We start from the raw sequence: 17000 nt of genomic DNA on the forward strand, positions 1-17000 counted from the left end.
GGTGTTCTCAAGAACATCTATAATAAATGTTGATGTAGTGTTGGTGAAAGTCTCGGCAAAATATCAGAAAAGGTCTTCTGTGGTGTTCCCCAAGACCTTCTTGCACCCCAGCAGCAAGTGCAGATTAAAGATGATGGGCAGAATTCTCCCCCCCCACGCCGGGTGGGAGAATCGCCGGGGCACTGCGCGAGTCCCGCCATGCTGCCCCGGCACCCGCACGCGAATCTCCCCCACCCCCCCCCCCCAAACCGACGCCGCAAGAATCACGGCTGGCCGCTGGGAGAATCGCCGTTCGCAATGGGCGAGCGGCGATTCTCCGGCCCGGATGGGCCGAGCGGCCTGCCCAACACGACGGCTACCCGTTGGCGCCGTCCACACCTGGTCGCTACCGGCAGGAACAGCGCTGGAACGCTAGGGGGGCGGCCTGTGGGGTGGGGGGAGGGTTCCTACACCGGGGACAGCCTCAAAAGGGGTCTGGCCCGCGATCGGTGCCCACCGATCGGCAGGCCGGCCTCTGTGAAGGAGAACCTCCTTTCCACCGCCGCCCCGCAAGATCCATCCGCCATCTTCTTGCGGGGCAGCCTCGGGAGGACGGCAACCGCGCATGCGCGGGGTTGGCACCGACCAACCCGCGCATGCGCGGGTGACGTCATTTACACGGCGCCGCTTTTACACGGCGCCACGGCCCGGCACGCGTAGATGATGCGACGTCGCTCCTCGCCCCCGGGGGCAGGAGAATAGAGGGTGGGAGCGGCCTCCGATGCCGGAGTGAAACACTCCGGTTTTCACTCCAGCGTCGGGACTTAGTCACCCGATGGGAGAATTGCCCCCGATATATCTTTAAGTAGCACTTAACATTCTCATCAAAGACTTGTTTTCCTCCCAGTTGATTGTATTAGGACAGGCAAGCACCACCCACACAAATACTATGCAATCTTGTCAATAAGTGCTAGAAGATAATTTATGGGGCAATCAGCTCAAAATGATTTCCCAAGTGGTCATTTCTATGGCGAGCTTCAACCAAGATGGTACCTCGCTCTAAACATGGATCAAATAAACCTTATTTTCAGCCGGACAACCCACAGTGGCCATCTTAGAAGCGTGCATGGTGTATTGAAAACAACCTCTTTCTAAATGTCAGCAAAACCAAGGAACCGATCATCGACTTCAGGAAGCGTAGCCCCCGCCCGCCCATCACCAATAGCCTGTCCTGGTCCACTCACGTTGATGCACCAGTCAAGAAAGCCCAACAACATTTCTACTTCCTACGGTAGCTAAAGGAATTCGGCATGTCTGCATCAACTCTCACAAACCACACAGATGAGTCATACAGAGCATCCTATCCGGCTGCATCACACCTTGGTATGGCAACTGCTCGGCACAAGATCGCAAGAAACGGCAGAGTGTGGTGAACTCAGCTCAACGCATCACACAAGCTTGCCACCCTCACATTTATTCTATCTACACCTCCTGCTGCCGAGACAGCATTGTCAGAGACCCCTCACAACCAAGCTTTGCCCTCTTCCATACCCTTCCATCAGGCAGAAGATACAGAAGTCTAAAGACCCGCACATCCAGACACAGGAACAGCTTCTTCCCAATAGCTCCTAGACACCTCAACGGCTCCCCCTCAGACTGATCTGTTCCCTGTAAGAACACTATTCACAACGCCCTATGCTGCTCTTGCTCATGTATTTGCTTTGTTTGGCCCCTTGTTCCGCACTGTAACCAATCACTGTTCGTCAATGTACTTTGTCGATTATTCTTTTTGTCTACTGTATGTTCCTTTGGCTGCAGAAAAATACTTTTCACTGTACTTTTGTGCATGTGATAATAAATCAATCAATCAATCAATTTAAGCGCCTCAAGGAGCTATTAACAATGGTCCCTGTGGCGTCCAATTTGCATATCCCACAAACAGCAGCAAATTAATGATCAGATGATGTGTTGTACTGTTGTTGGGCAAGGATAAGCACCGGCCAGAAGTGCCATGTGTCAAAGGTGAGGGAGGGGGAATAGGTGAAGAGGAGAGAACAGGTAAGGGAGGGGAAACAGGTGAGGGAGGGGGAACAGGTGAGGGAGAGGGAACAGGTGAGGGAGAGGGAACAGGTGAGGGAGGGGGAACAGGTGAGGGAGGGGGAACAGGTGAGGGAGGCTGTGAAGCAACATGCTACCCACTGTGCTACCATGCTGCCCTATACACAGCATGTGAGTACATGGAGTGAGTTATTATTATTTTTAAAATTTTCCAGTTAAGGGATAATTTAGCGTGGCCAATCCACCTACCCTGTAGTTCATTGGGTTCATAGAATCTCTACACTGCAGAAGTGGCCATTTGGCCCATCAAGACTGCACCGACCATTTGAAAGACCACCCGACACAGATTCAATCCCTGCCCTATCCCTGTAACGCCCCCCCGCCCCCCACCTTAACCGTTGGACACTTAGGGGCAATTTAGCATGGCCAATCCACCCATCGTGCACGTCTTTGGACTGTGGGAGGAAACCAGAGCACCCGGAGGAAACCCACGCAGACATGGGGAGAACGTGAAACTCCACACAGTCACCCGAGGTTGGAATCGAACCCGGGTCTCTGATGCTGGGAGGCAACAGTGCTAACCACTGTGTGACCACGCCGTCCCTCCATGGAATAGGTTATATTCAAAACTCAGTTTCTTTTCCAAAAATATACTTTATTCGTAAAATATCTAAAAGAACATTCCGAAGTATTTTATGAAGGTCATTACAGAAAGTGAAATGATATTCAACTTTTCTTCGCAGAGCTTGTTGCCCACTGTGGTGCCTCAATACAATTACGATACATGTAATATTTACTGTACACCATCCAATGTCCGGCATACAGCCCGGATTGTTCTACAGTTTCCAGTCCCTTGGTGTACTCTGGCTGAAAGTCTTAGATGGTGGCCTTACCCCATTGCAACTTACCCCACTGCCCCAAGCAATCAAAACTCACTTCCTTAATCCACTTCCACAATCCTCTCTGTAATGATATGTAGAATATCATTTGTGTATAATTTAATAACCGAACTGCAAGTAAATATAATTGCCGTATGCATAGACTGAGATTCTAGCATCCGACCACTAGGTGGCATGATGACGGGAGAACATTACTGGAACACACTAGATTTGCAGCAGAACATGGATAGCAGGCATAGAATCCACTCATATATCGAGTAGCTCCCTAGTCAATAGTAATTAACACTAATTAATCATAATTATTTGTATTTAGCCATAGTATCCAACTGTACTTATTGTTCACATCGTAGAAACCTTTATAGTGCTTAGTTAGTTAATAAATAGCTTTGTTCTTTAACAAAGCCGTATATTCCCTAATTGATTCAACCACAAAGACATCCGTGAGCATAGAGAACATTACACTCTCCCCGTACATAAGAAAAATAATAAAAAACACAATCTTGCCTGAGGTCAATCTGGCTGGGAACAAACCAAGGCCTACTGGAAGTTGGGAGTTACTTGTCTTATAATAAATTTATATCTTTCTGTCAGCAAGCCGTTCTGACTGGCTGAGTTCGAACGTGGGTTTTTCACTCCTTTCTGTTACTCTTAACGAGAGAAAGTGGATGGTTTGCCTGTCTGATTTCTTCCCTGTTCAGTGATTCACCAGCACAACTGTTGGTAAAACTGTCTACCACCTGCCTAAAACGGGATTCTTTATAGGAAACCGAAGAAGTGATAACGAATTAGTTACTGTTGTGGAGACACATCTGCAATGTCTGATTCATTAACTGAGAAAATCCTCTGACTCTTACATAAGAACATAAGAACTAGGAACAGGAGTAGGCCATCTGGCCCCTCGACCTGCTCCGCCATTTAATGAGATCATGGCTGATCTTTGTGGACTCAGCTCCACTCTCCGGCCCGTACACCATATCCCCGACTCCCTTTATTCTTTAGAAAGGTATCTATCTTTTTCTTAAAAACGTTTAAAGAAGGAGCCTCAACTGCTTCACTGGGCAAGGAATTCCAGAGATTCACAACCCTTTGGGTGAAGAAGTTCCTCCTACACTCCGTCCTAAATCTACGTCCCCTTATTTTGAGGCGATGCCCCCTAGTTCTGCTTTCCACGACCAGTGGAAACAACCTGCCCGCATCTATCCTATCTACTCCCTTCATAATTTTATATGTTTCAATAAGATCCCCCCTCATCCTACTAAACTCCAATGAGTACAGTCCCAGTCTACTCAACCTCTCGTCATAATCTAATCCCCTCAACTCTGGGATCAACCTAGTGAATCTCCTCTGCACTCCCTCCAGTGCCAATATGTCCTTTCTCAGGTAAGGAGACCAAAACTGAACACAATACTCCAGATGCGGCCTCACCAACACCCTATACAATTGCAGCATAACCTCCCTAGTCTTGAACTCCATCCCTCTAGCAATGAAAGACAAAACTCGATTAGCCTTCTTAATCACCTGTTGCACCTGCACACCAACTTTTTGCGACTTGTGCACCAGCACACCCAGGTCCCTCTGCACAGCAGCATGTTTTAACATCTCACCGTTTAAATAATAATCCATTCTGCTGTTATTCCTCCCAAGATGGATAGCCTCACACTTGACAACATTGAATTCCATCTGCCAGACCCTAGCCCATTCACCTAACCTATCCAAATCCTTCTGCAGACTTCTGGTATCCTCTGCACTTTTTGCTTTACCACTCATCTTAGTGTCGTCTGCAAACTTTGACACATTGCACTTGGTCCTCAACTCCAAATCGTCTATGTAAATTGTGAACAACTGCAGGCCCAACACGGATCCTTGAGGGACCCCATTAGTTACAGGTTGCCAACCAGAGAAACACCCATTTATCCCCACTCTCTGCTTTCTGTTAGTTAACCAATCCTCTACCCATGCTACCACTTTACCCTCAATGCCATGCATCTTTAGTTTATGCAGCAACCTTTTGTGTGGCACCTTGTCAAAAGCTTTTTGGAAATCCAGATATACCACACCCATTGGCTCCCCGTTATCTACTGCACTGGTAACGTCCTCAAAAGATTCTACCAAATTAGTCAGACGCGACCTACCCTTTGTGAACCCATGCTGCGTCTGCCCAATGGGACAATTTCCCTCCAGGTGCCCCGCTATTCCCTCCTTAATGATAGATTCCAGCATTTTCCCTACAACCGAAGTTAAGCTTACTGGCCTATAATTACCCGCTTCCTGCCGACCTCCTTTTTTAAACAGTGGTGTCACGTTTGCTACTTTCCAATCCTCTGGGACCACCCCAGAGTCTAGTGAATTTTGATAAATTATCACTAGTGCGTTTACAATTTCCCTAGCCATCTCTTTTAACATTCTGGGATGCATCCCATCAGGGCCAGGAGACTTGTCTACCTTTAGCCCCATTAGCTTGCCGAATACTGCCTCCTTAGTGATTACAATCATCTCAAGGTCCTCACCTATCATATCTTTATTTCCATCAGTCACTGGCATGTTATTTGTGTCTTCCACTGTGAAGACTGACCCAAAAAAACTGTTCAGCTCCTCAGCCATTTCCCAGTCTCCTATTATTAAATCTCCCTTCTCATCTTCCAAAGGGCCAATATTTACCTTAGCAACTCTTTTTTGTCTTATATATTTGTAGAAGCTTTTACTATCTGCTTTTATGTTCTGAGCCAGTTTACTTTCTTAGTCTACCTTTCTCTTCTTTATAGCTTTTTTAGTAGCTTTCTGTTGTCCCCTAAAGACTTCCCAGTCCTCTAGTCTCCCACTAATTTTTGCCACTTTGTATGTTTTTTCCTTCAATTTGATATTCTCCCTCACCTCCTTAGATATCCACGGTCAATTTTTCCCCTTTCTATCGTCTTTCTTTTTTGTCGGTATGAACCTTTCCTGAACACTGTAAAAGATCGCTCGGAAGGTTCTCCACTGTTCCTCAACTGCTTCACCATGAAGTCTTTGCTCCCAGTCTACCTTAGCTAGTTCTTCTCTCATCCCATTGTAATCGGGTCGAAACATATGGTTGCAAGGAGAATCCTAAATCTGCGTGAACACACTTCAGTGTAACTCATTTCCAAACTTTATCTGTGGAAAAGGGCCCAACAAGTTGTGCGCCACATTTAGCCCTGAGCTGTGAAGTGTGAAATACCTGACTAATGTTTAAAGAAACATCTGCTCCCATTAACTACCGCAAATAGTCAGTTCAATCACTATTTTTCCAGAAAGTATATAGTCAGGGTGAATATTGTTTGGCTTGAGACCTTGTTCAGCAATCAGTCAACAAATCAGTTTAATTTCAGGAGGAATGGACTCTTTGCAATAACTGATCTTCTGTTTGCTGCTTCCTCCTTGGACTCTGCTTGTGAGTTAGCTTCTGAGATTGAGATTCTTGTTTTTGCAAAAATTAGATTTCACGATTAAAATGCAAGTCAAATCAACAACCTCCTGTGCAGCGGAGATCAAATCTACTTTATTTTTCAAATTTTAAAATGCAAATTTGTCGAGAGGAATTTAAATATTTTCCACACTGTATTTATTCCATCTTGTCAATCATACATAATAACCACTGGCAATTTGTCATTTGCTGCACCCCTGTGCACTGCATTCCATATTTCAGGTCTTGGTAAGTGGGAAGTGTTATTGGTTGTCAATCATCTCTGATGTTGATCACACTGTATGCCTCCCGAACTGACTTGAGTCAGTGCACAACCCAGAGCAGGTTGTTTTGTTCTTCACAGATTATGCCCCATCTGTCAAGAAGGCATATTTTCCTTCCAATTTTCCCAGTGAAGATTTTATTGCAGCAACATTGTGATTGTTCTCTTTTGCTTCTAGCCCTGGTTACTGTGGTTTGCAGGGCAAGTCACCGAACAATGACAAGTCAAGTTTAGTCATCAATACACCGGCTTTACCATTACGGTCTCTCGGTAGAAATATGGCACAGATAATATCACACAAAAGCCTGTATAATGTACACTCATCCAAAGTCCATGACCATCACCACCAACAACAGTCCAACAACTGTGCACACATCTGCCTAATTTTATGTATCCATCAGCCTTCTCTCCAAAACACAACCCTTAAGTTTGGAAAAAATAAGAGGCGTCTTCGCAATCTGAAAATCTCACCATTGAAATTTAAGTGACAACACTATTGGGAGACTCTTTCACAAAACCACCCACGAAAATTACATGCATATTATATTTTCATTTCCAAAATCAAGTAATTTTAATGATAAAACAAAAGCAGTGGCACAGAAAATCAAGTGAAATGTGTTGGAAGTTTGTTGAAGGACTGCACAAGGAAGTCCTCCCTTATCTGCTGTAAATTCTAGAAACGACCTCAGTGGGTATGATTTAACGGGACAAAAATATAGTCCCATTTTCGGCACTCTTAGATGTCCACACTAAGAGGGTGGAATGTCGTCCACCACCTCGAAGGCAACCATTGAGAAATTGTGCCTGTCTTTCAGTACGCACAATGGAATGCCCTTCACCACTGAGGAATTCACGGGATTCATGAAGGCAAATGGGGTGCGACACACCCGTATGGTCTCTTGTTACCCGGCTTCCAAAAGGCTGACAGAAAGCGCGATACAGGCATTTAAATGAGGGCTGAGAAAGCAGACTTAGGGAGCAATTGACACAAGATGGGCCAGATTCTTGTTCTGCTATTGGACCACTGCACATGCTGTGACCGGGGTAGCACCGGCTGAATTGCGAATGGGCCGAAGGCTTCAGATCTGTCTTAGTCTGTGGGAAAGTACGCCCCAGCCAGGAGTGGCAAGGGTGTTGCCCAGACGAAAGTTGACCCGACTGTTTGTACCAGGTGACACAGTCTACGCCCGCAACTGTGCAGACGGTGCCCAGTGGATCTCAGGAACAATCGTCTGCCAGACAGGACCAGTATCATATCAAGGTTAGGCAGAGGGTTGCGTCATGAAAAAACAAGTCGATCTCATAAGGTCCAGGGGACCAGTCTTATGAAAAGTTCCTCGGGAGAGGAAAATTACAGTCAAACCAAATCCGATGACAATAGAGGCTCGGGCATCATCACCCCAAGATGGTCAAGACGCCAAAATGAGAGAGGTCGTGGATGCGGATTCTTACATGGAGACCCAGGTGTCGGAACACTCCGACGTGGAGCACCCAAGCAGTGCAGCCGCCTCAGACAGGTACCTCCGCCACGGCGTTCCAAACGGAAGTAGTATTTGGTGTCCTGATGTATGCCACCTTATCCAGCCTCGCAAATTAGGACGCACACCCAATGACAGAGAGAGTCCAGCGTCCTCCCATTCCTCAGTCGTCAGAGGTTTTTGGATTTTGTGGGGGAGGGATTTTATAACCCGCAAAAGGCCCATGGGTTTGTCTCCTCATGGGTCTCGCCGAGTACGAGATTCCCCACTGAGGGAGCGGGGAGCACGAGGACATTTATGATTGATTTTTGTATAAAGTCGGCCAGGTATGGAACTGACAGAGCACACCCAGCTGGGATCTGATGTTTATTGTAAATATAATTGCTTCACAATAAAGATAGTTTTCTTTTATCTCCTCTATTCGGACTCGCCTGTGTCCTCCAAAAGATAGAAAAATACAAATTTTTCTAGAATTCTCTCCAATGTGCATGCTGTTTTATTATCTGAGAAATGGAGGAAATCCATACAATCAATACGTAACCGTGTGCTAGAGATGGTGGAATTTATATTTCTTGCTGGCTTCCCATCGTGCACTCTGCATAAACTCGAACTTTGTTCAAATCAAAGAACTGAATTCTGTCCTGCACTCAATCCCGGTCACCCATCACCCTGTCCCCGCTCCCCTGTGAATTGAATTTAAAATGTTCATCCTTACTGCTCCATAACTGCCACATTCACAAGCCTTACATCTCCTTCCATGTTCTCCAGTCTTTCAACATTGTGATCCTCTCCACTACCGTCATTTCACCATGATTGAGAAAACCTTCCACCACTTCCACTCACTGAAACTCCTTCATTAACGATTTCCACCTTGCTACTTCTCTCTAACATTAAAAATCGTCTGAAAATGTATCTTTCTTTACAGTAACCTTCAATCTCCTTCCATGACTCTCCCACCAGAGCTTAGCATCTGCTTTTGATACCATGTATGGATTTTTCTTCTCTCTGTAAAGGGCCCCAAACAGTTTTTTTTATGGTAAAGCTAAAATACAAATGCAAGATGTTTTTGCTCAAATCTTTGTTTAAAAAAAAAAATCCCCACCACGCCTTCCATATGGGGCCAAACCTTCTCCACCAATAAGACAGCCTGGACGAGTGCCATACAGTAAACAATTACCTGATGAAAATGTCAGCCTCTCATTGCCACCTCATAATTTAACCCTAGTAATGAAAACATCAGCTTCAAGGCTCTCTGAACGTTCTCCCACCCAACTGCCGGTTTAGTTGCTCTCCTGTGGTTCTAATATGAATGCTGTTATTCTAACATTTATCCCCCAACCAGCTTCACTAACACAGATAATCTATTCATCAGCCCATTGCTGTTTATGGGACCTTGGTGTGCATGCATTGCCTGCCACATCTTCCATGTTACTATATTTCAAAAGTACTCAGTTAGTTACAAAGCACTTTGGGAGCTCCCGAGGTCATGAAAGTTGGCACATAAATGTAAGTTATTTCTTTATCAGGGAACATAATGGTTTTAGCCTGCAGGATATTTCCCTGCAAGTTGACAACCCATTTCAAACATTGCAACCATTGAAGATTGCCTGGACATCCTGCTTGCACTAGTGTCAAGATGCAGCTGTTTCACGAGACCAGCAGATGCCCACTTCACTGGGAGATGATGGGCTGGATTCTCCATTGCCTGATGAGACAGTGGGTTCTCGATCTGCCGGAGAATGGAGCCTCGGCCGAAAAACGGGATTAGCATCAGGCGCCAATCCCATTCTGATGCTTCGGTTCCCGGCGGCGGCGGGCTACGCGCCGCGTGCCGTCGGGAAGATGGCAATCAGTGATTTGCACCCATTTGCATCTGATTAACGGGCTGGAAGCCAGAATCTCCAGCCCCCCCATGATGCTACAGCCCTCTCAACTGAGAGTCACACGGATTTGGTGCAAGTATTTACAAGCGGGCCCGGGCACCATAGCCGTTGTGGGCCAACGTCTCGGGTTTGCTGGGGGTGGTGTATGCCTGGACCACTGGGAGTAGCGGGGAATGTGTTGGTGGCAAGTGTGTGGACTCAGGGTGCCCCCATCGGGATTGGTATGCCCTGTCTGAGACCCCCATTGCTACAAAAAATAATTTAAACCCTCCTCGTAGCTGCAATTTACAGCCTCCTAGCTGACAGTATCTGCAATTCCTCGGAGGGCTTTTGGTCAGGTGGCAACCCACCAGCCCACCCATCTGGAAACCCTCATACTCTAGCAGTAACGTTTATGGGATGGGCGTGGCCATGCTCAATCGCAGACCCACCAGGCTTTGGCACTCCTCAGTGCACTCCTCAGAAGTGCAACCCCTCAGCAGAGGAAGTAGGGGATTAACAGAGCACACCCATTTAATATCCCCAGCATGGACTGGATGAATGGTATACGAGGGAGCATGAGATCCCTGATTGTACCACAGAGAGTCATCTTATATATCCAGCAGTTTGTGTAGACCAGGCATATTTGACCTAGATGCCAAAAAGCTAATTTCAAGATTAGTACTTTACCCATGATTGATTAGTTAAAGAGGAACCTCATCAAAAGGCCACCAGCGTCTTGCATATCAGACCCCATGGGTACATAATCTCACAGACATTAAAATTTTAAAAATCAGAATACCAAGGGATTTGCATGTTATCCTTATCCAAAGTACAATTAATGAGCCATACAAGCAGTCCCAGTAAATCAACTGCCAAATGTGCTGGTCCGTCTAACCAAGCCATCCTGACTGACTCTTTCACCTTTCCAATCAAGGGCCCAGGTGGGCTCAATTAATCACAGCCAAACTGAGCCAAACAATGCGATAGCAAAACTGGCCCAGCTCAGTATCTCTGGGCAGGGAAGAGAGAATAGTCAACTCCGATTCTCACGTCCAATTGCTCGAGTGACCTCTGTTGAAAGGGGAGCTCTTGCGGAGGTTCAGTGAGGCACAGCTGTGAAGCTCCTCCCAAGCCTGCCCCAAATGGTCAAATGCATAAGACTGATGCTCTCATTATCCAAGTCCACTGGAGAACAACGATCACTTGGCTGTTGTGGGACTTGGAGCCAGCGGGCAAAGGTGTGTTTGACAGGATGGGGTTAGAACTGAACAGTGGTATAGTGGTAATGTTACTGGACTGATGCTCTAAAGACACAAGTTCAGATCCACCACAGCAGCTGATGACATTTCAATTCAATTAATTGTTAAATGTGGAATAACAGTAAGGGTGACATGAAACTTCCGGATTGTCGTAAAATTTCTTCTTGTTGACTAATGGCCTTCAGAAAAGGAAATTTGCCATCCTTACCCAGTTGAGTCTACATGTAACTCCACACCCACGCAATATAGTTGACTCTTAATTCTGAAATGGCATAGTGAACCATTCACTATTGTATAAATTGCATAAAACCCTTACAGAGAAGTTTAAAAAAAGATCACTCTGGGTGCACCTACAGTATATGGACTGCAGGGTTTCAGGCGAGGACTTGTCGCCATCTTCTCAAGGACAATTAGGGAGGAGTGACAAATGCCATCTTGCCAGCTACACTCACATAATTAAAAAGTGTAACAAAAACTGCAATGAAAATACCCAATTTGTGGACATGTCAGAAGGGCTCCCGTCATGACAGAAATCCCAGAAATAGCCCAAATATCTAAGTATTGCCCCTGAACCCAGCATTTCCCATCTTCATGAGGGCTGGAGTGGACCTAAGCTGGGGTTTGTATGCGTGCGATTCACAGAGATAACTGGCCCTCCAATGGGATTTCCGAAGGCCAGGAGTGTGGAGTTTGGATTGCATTGATTAGAACAGGTAGGAGGAGGTCTAAACGTGGTTGATTTATTTGATCAACCCATTGAAGAGGTAAGGTACCTCTTTGGATAGGGTCCAGGGTCACCTTTCGGAGAGGCAAGGCACACTTTTGGATTGTTAAAAATGAACATGATCATGAACCTATTGTGCACAAAATCATTAAACGGTTGTCCAACTTCAAGGAATTGTCACACTGATGAGGTCCAGTCATCAAGGAAGTGTCCAGCTGACAAGGAACTGACCAAATAAAGTAGGTGAGTTGGCATGGTTGTGGGTGTGGGACATGGGATGGCATAGTTAGCATGACATTGGCATATGGAGGCAATGGGGTGAGTAGAGCAGCACTAAATTATCATGGAGTGTGAGGGGTGTGGGACATAAATTCCAACTGTGAGCCTGACCCTGGGGAAAAATGTGTGCCTTTATTGTTGGTGGCGCTGTAGTTTAATATAACAGGGAATTTATTTGAGTAAACACAGACATCAGGAACTTTGCCCAGTACCAGATAATACTCAGAATATTGGTCCCAGTCATTCTGTGCTATTTGTGTTGCTGCTGGTACTGATTGCAAGCATGGAAGCCAGTGCTGGGCAATCTGCGGCCCGGGTCCACATGCGACCCATCTGAGTTCTGAGAGCAGCCCATGAGACATTTTGTTGACCACCATTCACGTGCAGAGTTGCCACATTCTGCTGATTTCCACCAGTGTCGTTTTTTCCCTCCCGGTATGACCGAAGTGGTACAAAGGGCAAGTGAAGTGAGGTGCGTGCTGACTGCACACACCATTGACTGAGAGCCGTGCACTCCCTCTGTGTCCAAAGTGTAAATATTTATTTTGTTTTTACCCTTTGTGATAGTTCTATTACTATATAAATTGTTAAGGTTTTTCTCTAACTCATTACGAAATATTTGGCATGTTTTAAATGTATTTAATCTTATTCATGGGGTCACGGTTAGTGAACAGGGCTGATTTCAACCTTACGGCCTGCTGAGATGAAGGAGGACCACTCGTGCGGCCCATTCACCAGCCGAGGTTGACCATCACTGATACAACCACTAGCACTTGGCAGTACTGTGCACTCATCTCCCAATTGTTTGTGCATGGTTAAGATGCAGTGTACAAGGATAAGACACTGCTTCATAAAAATTTACACTTCTCTCACCGCACAGTTAAAAACTAGACTGGCAATTATTTGCTTTGGGGATCCCTTTCAATGGGCTGCAGAGTTAGTGGTGGTTTCCCACAGTGCTTCTTATGAGGCGTGGTAGGAACAAGCATGCCGTTGCCGGAGGGCAAAATCTTCAGCTGATGGGTAGCCTTCAGGCAAGAAGCAAGCTCAAAGAACTGTGAAGAGTGATGAGTGCTGAGGGATGAATGCAGGGTGGGTGGAGGAACAGAGAGATAACAATGCTTGAAAACCCCAGAGGGAAGAGTGGAACAAAGGCACGGTTAACAGGTGGAAAGGACATCTGGTCCCCCGTGCCATGCTCCGCTTTGTTCTACATCATGTCACTAGATTCCTTTCAAGCAGCGTTTACCGGGTAACAGAAGCAGAAAGTGCCTTGCCCCTGGTGGCCGCCTGTTTGACAGGAGTATACAGATGGGCTGTCCTGTATGGTTCTGATCAAAAGTACGAACAGTCACAACATGTATTCACTCAACAGTGTTGCATTTTCATTATGCCACTCCTTTTAATTTAAATCATATTCAATCTTCATTCCCATTAAAAACAGCCGCCAACCAGAAATGGCAACAATTAAAATCATCTCTAGGGCAGCATGGTGACGCAGTGGTTAGCATTGCTGCCTCACGGCGCTAAGGACCACGGTTCGATGCCGGCCCCGGGTCACTGTCAGTATGAAGTTTGCACATTCTCCCCGTGTCTCATCCCCACAGCCTAAAAGGATGTGCAGCGTAGGTGGATTGGCCATGCTAAATTGCCCCTTAATTGGAAAAAAATAATTAGGTACTCTAAAAAAATTTTTAAAGAATCATCTCTGCAGTTAAATTTATAAAACACAGTGAAGTGCCAATTATCATGCAGATGTTCAGAACTGTTCCAACTCTCAATTTTTCTACTGTTTGAGATGTTCTCATTGAGATAAGGACCCCCATCTCCGCTGCCTCATTTTGCTCCAGAATTTACACAATCGGTCCTCTATAATGTGTATTTTTGAAACAGTTTCGGACGGAAACTACACTGCAGTGGCCATACTGACGGAACAGCAGGTTTGTAATAGTACTGAGGTACTCATTATTGTGTCAATGGTGTTGATAACCAGTTTTGCAAGATGGTTCCCATGACTTAGACCAATCTCACTTATCCCAAACAGCCACTGATGCTGGACACATAGCAGGAATCATTTTATTGCCAGAGGAGTCATTCATAATGATGACATTTAAAATGTACAGTAAGAAGTATAACACCAGGTTAAAGTCCAACAGGTTTGTTTTGAATCACTAGCTTTCGGAGCGCAGCTCCTTCATCAGGTGAGCGACCTGGTGTTGTAAGACTTCTTACTATGCCCACCCTAGCCCAATGCCGGCATCTCCACATCATTTAAACTGTAGTTACCGGATCAGCTATTTCGGGCAGTCCAATCCTTAATGAATTTTAAACAGACGATTAGTTTGATAATGACAGCATCCACTCAACATCTCGTGTTGTAACATGAAAAATGAATGAAACTCGCTTATTGTCACAAGTAGGCTTCAAATGAAGTTACTGTGAAAAGCCCCCAGTCGCCACATTCCGGCACCTGTTCGGGGAGGCTGATACGGGAATTGAACCGTGCTGCTGGCCTGCCTTGGTCTGCTTTCAAAGCCAGTGATTTAGCCCTGTGCTAAACAGGTTTGATGTTAGAATCACAGAGAACAGAGTGGAACCAAAACAGTCTAAGTGAAGGATGACCTGATTGCCCATTCAGTACATCAGATAATTGAAGCTCCTTGTAGTCTTCGTTACCTCCTAGTAATTGTTAACAGTACAAATTTCTGATGGAGATTTTGGGTAGCTTCAATCAGCTGTTCGCACGGTCAACCGCTATGGGAGGCAGCCCCACTGCCTTTAGTCATGTCCCATGGCTGTTCAAACTCCTGCACCTGCTGCTAGCCCCTGATGAGTCACATTTTGAAAACATTTTTCTGCGACACCAACCATGCACATCACATTGACACCAACATCTCTATTATAAGCAGTGGGAATGTATTAATAAAAGGTGCACAATCAAGTGTCAACTTGTTTGTTCTCTGCACAGATGTTGAGCTTATACAGCGTTTATACAGTATTTTCTACTTCAGATTCAAAAGTTACAGTATTTCGCTTTTTGTGAAATAAGCAGCAGCTTGTCGGGAGCCCAGTCTATTTTATTCTTTCATGTTACAATTTTTCTCTAAAGTTGCCGCTGCTTATTTTTACAAGGTGGAGTAGTGGCTTGGCTCAGCCATTGGTATGTGCAGGCGCACCCCCACAATACTCCACACAGGGAGGCCTCGATTTTGACCAGGTCATTGATGGAAGGGCAGAGCTGGAGCCTTGGTGCTTCCCTGCCATGGGGGGTGGTATGCACATATTATCGATTAGCAAATGGGGTGGAGACCCATCATCTTTACCCACATCCCAGTCTTTAGGCACAAATTTACCAGACATCAGCAAAGGCTGATGGCAGGCGGAAAACGCAGCATTGAAGCCACAGACAGCAATGGAGCTTACTCAGCCTGATAGCCTGGGACTTTGAAAATAAAAACTTCAAGGGGCGGATCCCACAGCATACCTGCCAGCAACCTCGTCTGCCGAGGAGCGAGACGCCATTTTTAAAAACCACCCCAACACAGAGACAACAAAGGAGTTCACATTGTCACCCCCGCGCCCCGCCCACACCCGGGCACTGAACCCTGACACTATCCCAGCACTGCCCTCGGCACTGCCTGAGCATTGCCCCCAGAACATGGCCCTCTTCCCCTCCTCCCCCCCCCCCGAGCTCTGCACTCATCTGTGGTCTCCTGGTAGGTGCATACCAGTCTGCAGTCGTGTTAATATAGATGGATTTTCTGATGGCAGTGGGCGAATGATTGAGGTGTAGGGGCCTGATAATGGTATGTTGATGGGTTCAAATTATGTCCTTGAACATTGAGAAACATGCCCCGTCACTGATTGGGGAGGGGGGGGGGGGGGGGAGACAATTGAGTTATTTGTTTATGCCAATGTAAAACACAACTTTGCAGTTCTTGCGATATTTTCCATTCCCGTTGAAAACACAACTTTGCAGTTCTTGCGATATTTTCCATTCCCGTTGTCAATCCCGCCCAACAGAATGGGAGCAGAAAGTTCAGGCCTTTGCACATTTTAGGTTCTGGGTTATATTAACACAGGCTGTAGAAACCACCGTAACTATATTGTGATTAAATCGACACAAGGTCATTCAAATCATTGTGATTTGCCAGGGCTTCACATAAATGCCATTCATTCATGTTGTCATCTATTGAGAGTCCAGGATTGCTCAGAGCACCAATATATGTAGGAATATATTTTTGAAAGGTTAGCCATGAACGCCTGAAGATCTTTTCTCCAATCATGTCCAATTATTCCACTTTCGGTCACTTGTTTTAATCAAATGATCAGGAACCCAGTTTTTGCCTCACGGCGGCGAGGACCCGGGTTATATTCGGGGCCCGGGTCACTGTGCTTGTGGAGTTTACACATTCTCCCCGTGTCAGCGTGGGTTTCACCCCCATAACCCAAAGATGTGCAGGGTAGGTAGACTGGCCAAGCTAAATTGACCTTTAATTGGGGGAAAACAAATTGGGTACTCTACACTTTTTAAACAAAAGGAACCCAGTTCCAAAGATGGGTTAAATTAGATTCGAACCAGGGTGCAGCACGGTGGTGCAGTGATTAACCCTGCTGCCTCACAGCACCGAGGACTCGGGTTTGTTCCGGCCCCGGGTTACTGTCCATGTGGAGTTTGCACATTCTCTTCGTGTCTGCGTGACTCCCTCCCCCACAACCCAAACATGTTCAGGGGCTGGTCACACTAAATTGCCC

General features: G+C 46.0%; 1 protein-coding gene across 8 annotated transcripts in view; it reads right to left on the minus strand.

Moving 5' to 3' along the window:
* The window catches only part of auts2a (activator of transcription and developmental regulator AUTS2 a), a 1550343-nt gene that overhangs the window by 1103520 nt on the left and 429823 nt on the right, over positions 1 to 17000 (minus strand). The window lies entirely within an intron of this gene.

The sequence above is a fragment of the Scyliorhinus torazame genome, chromosome 12, assembly GCF_047496885.1.
Source record: "Scyliorhinus torazame isolate Kashiwa2021f chromosome 12, sScyTor2.1, whole genome shotgun sequence".
Taxonomy (NCBI): domain Eukaryota; kingdom Metazoa; phylum Chordata; class Chondrichthyes; order Carcharhiniformes; family Scyliorhinidae; genus Scyliorhinus; species Scyliorhinus torazame.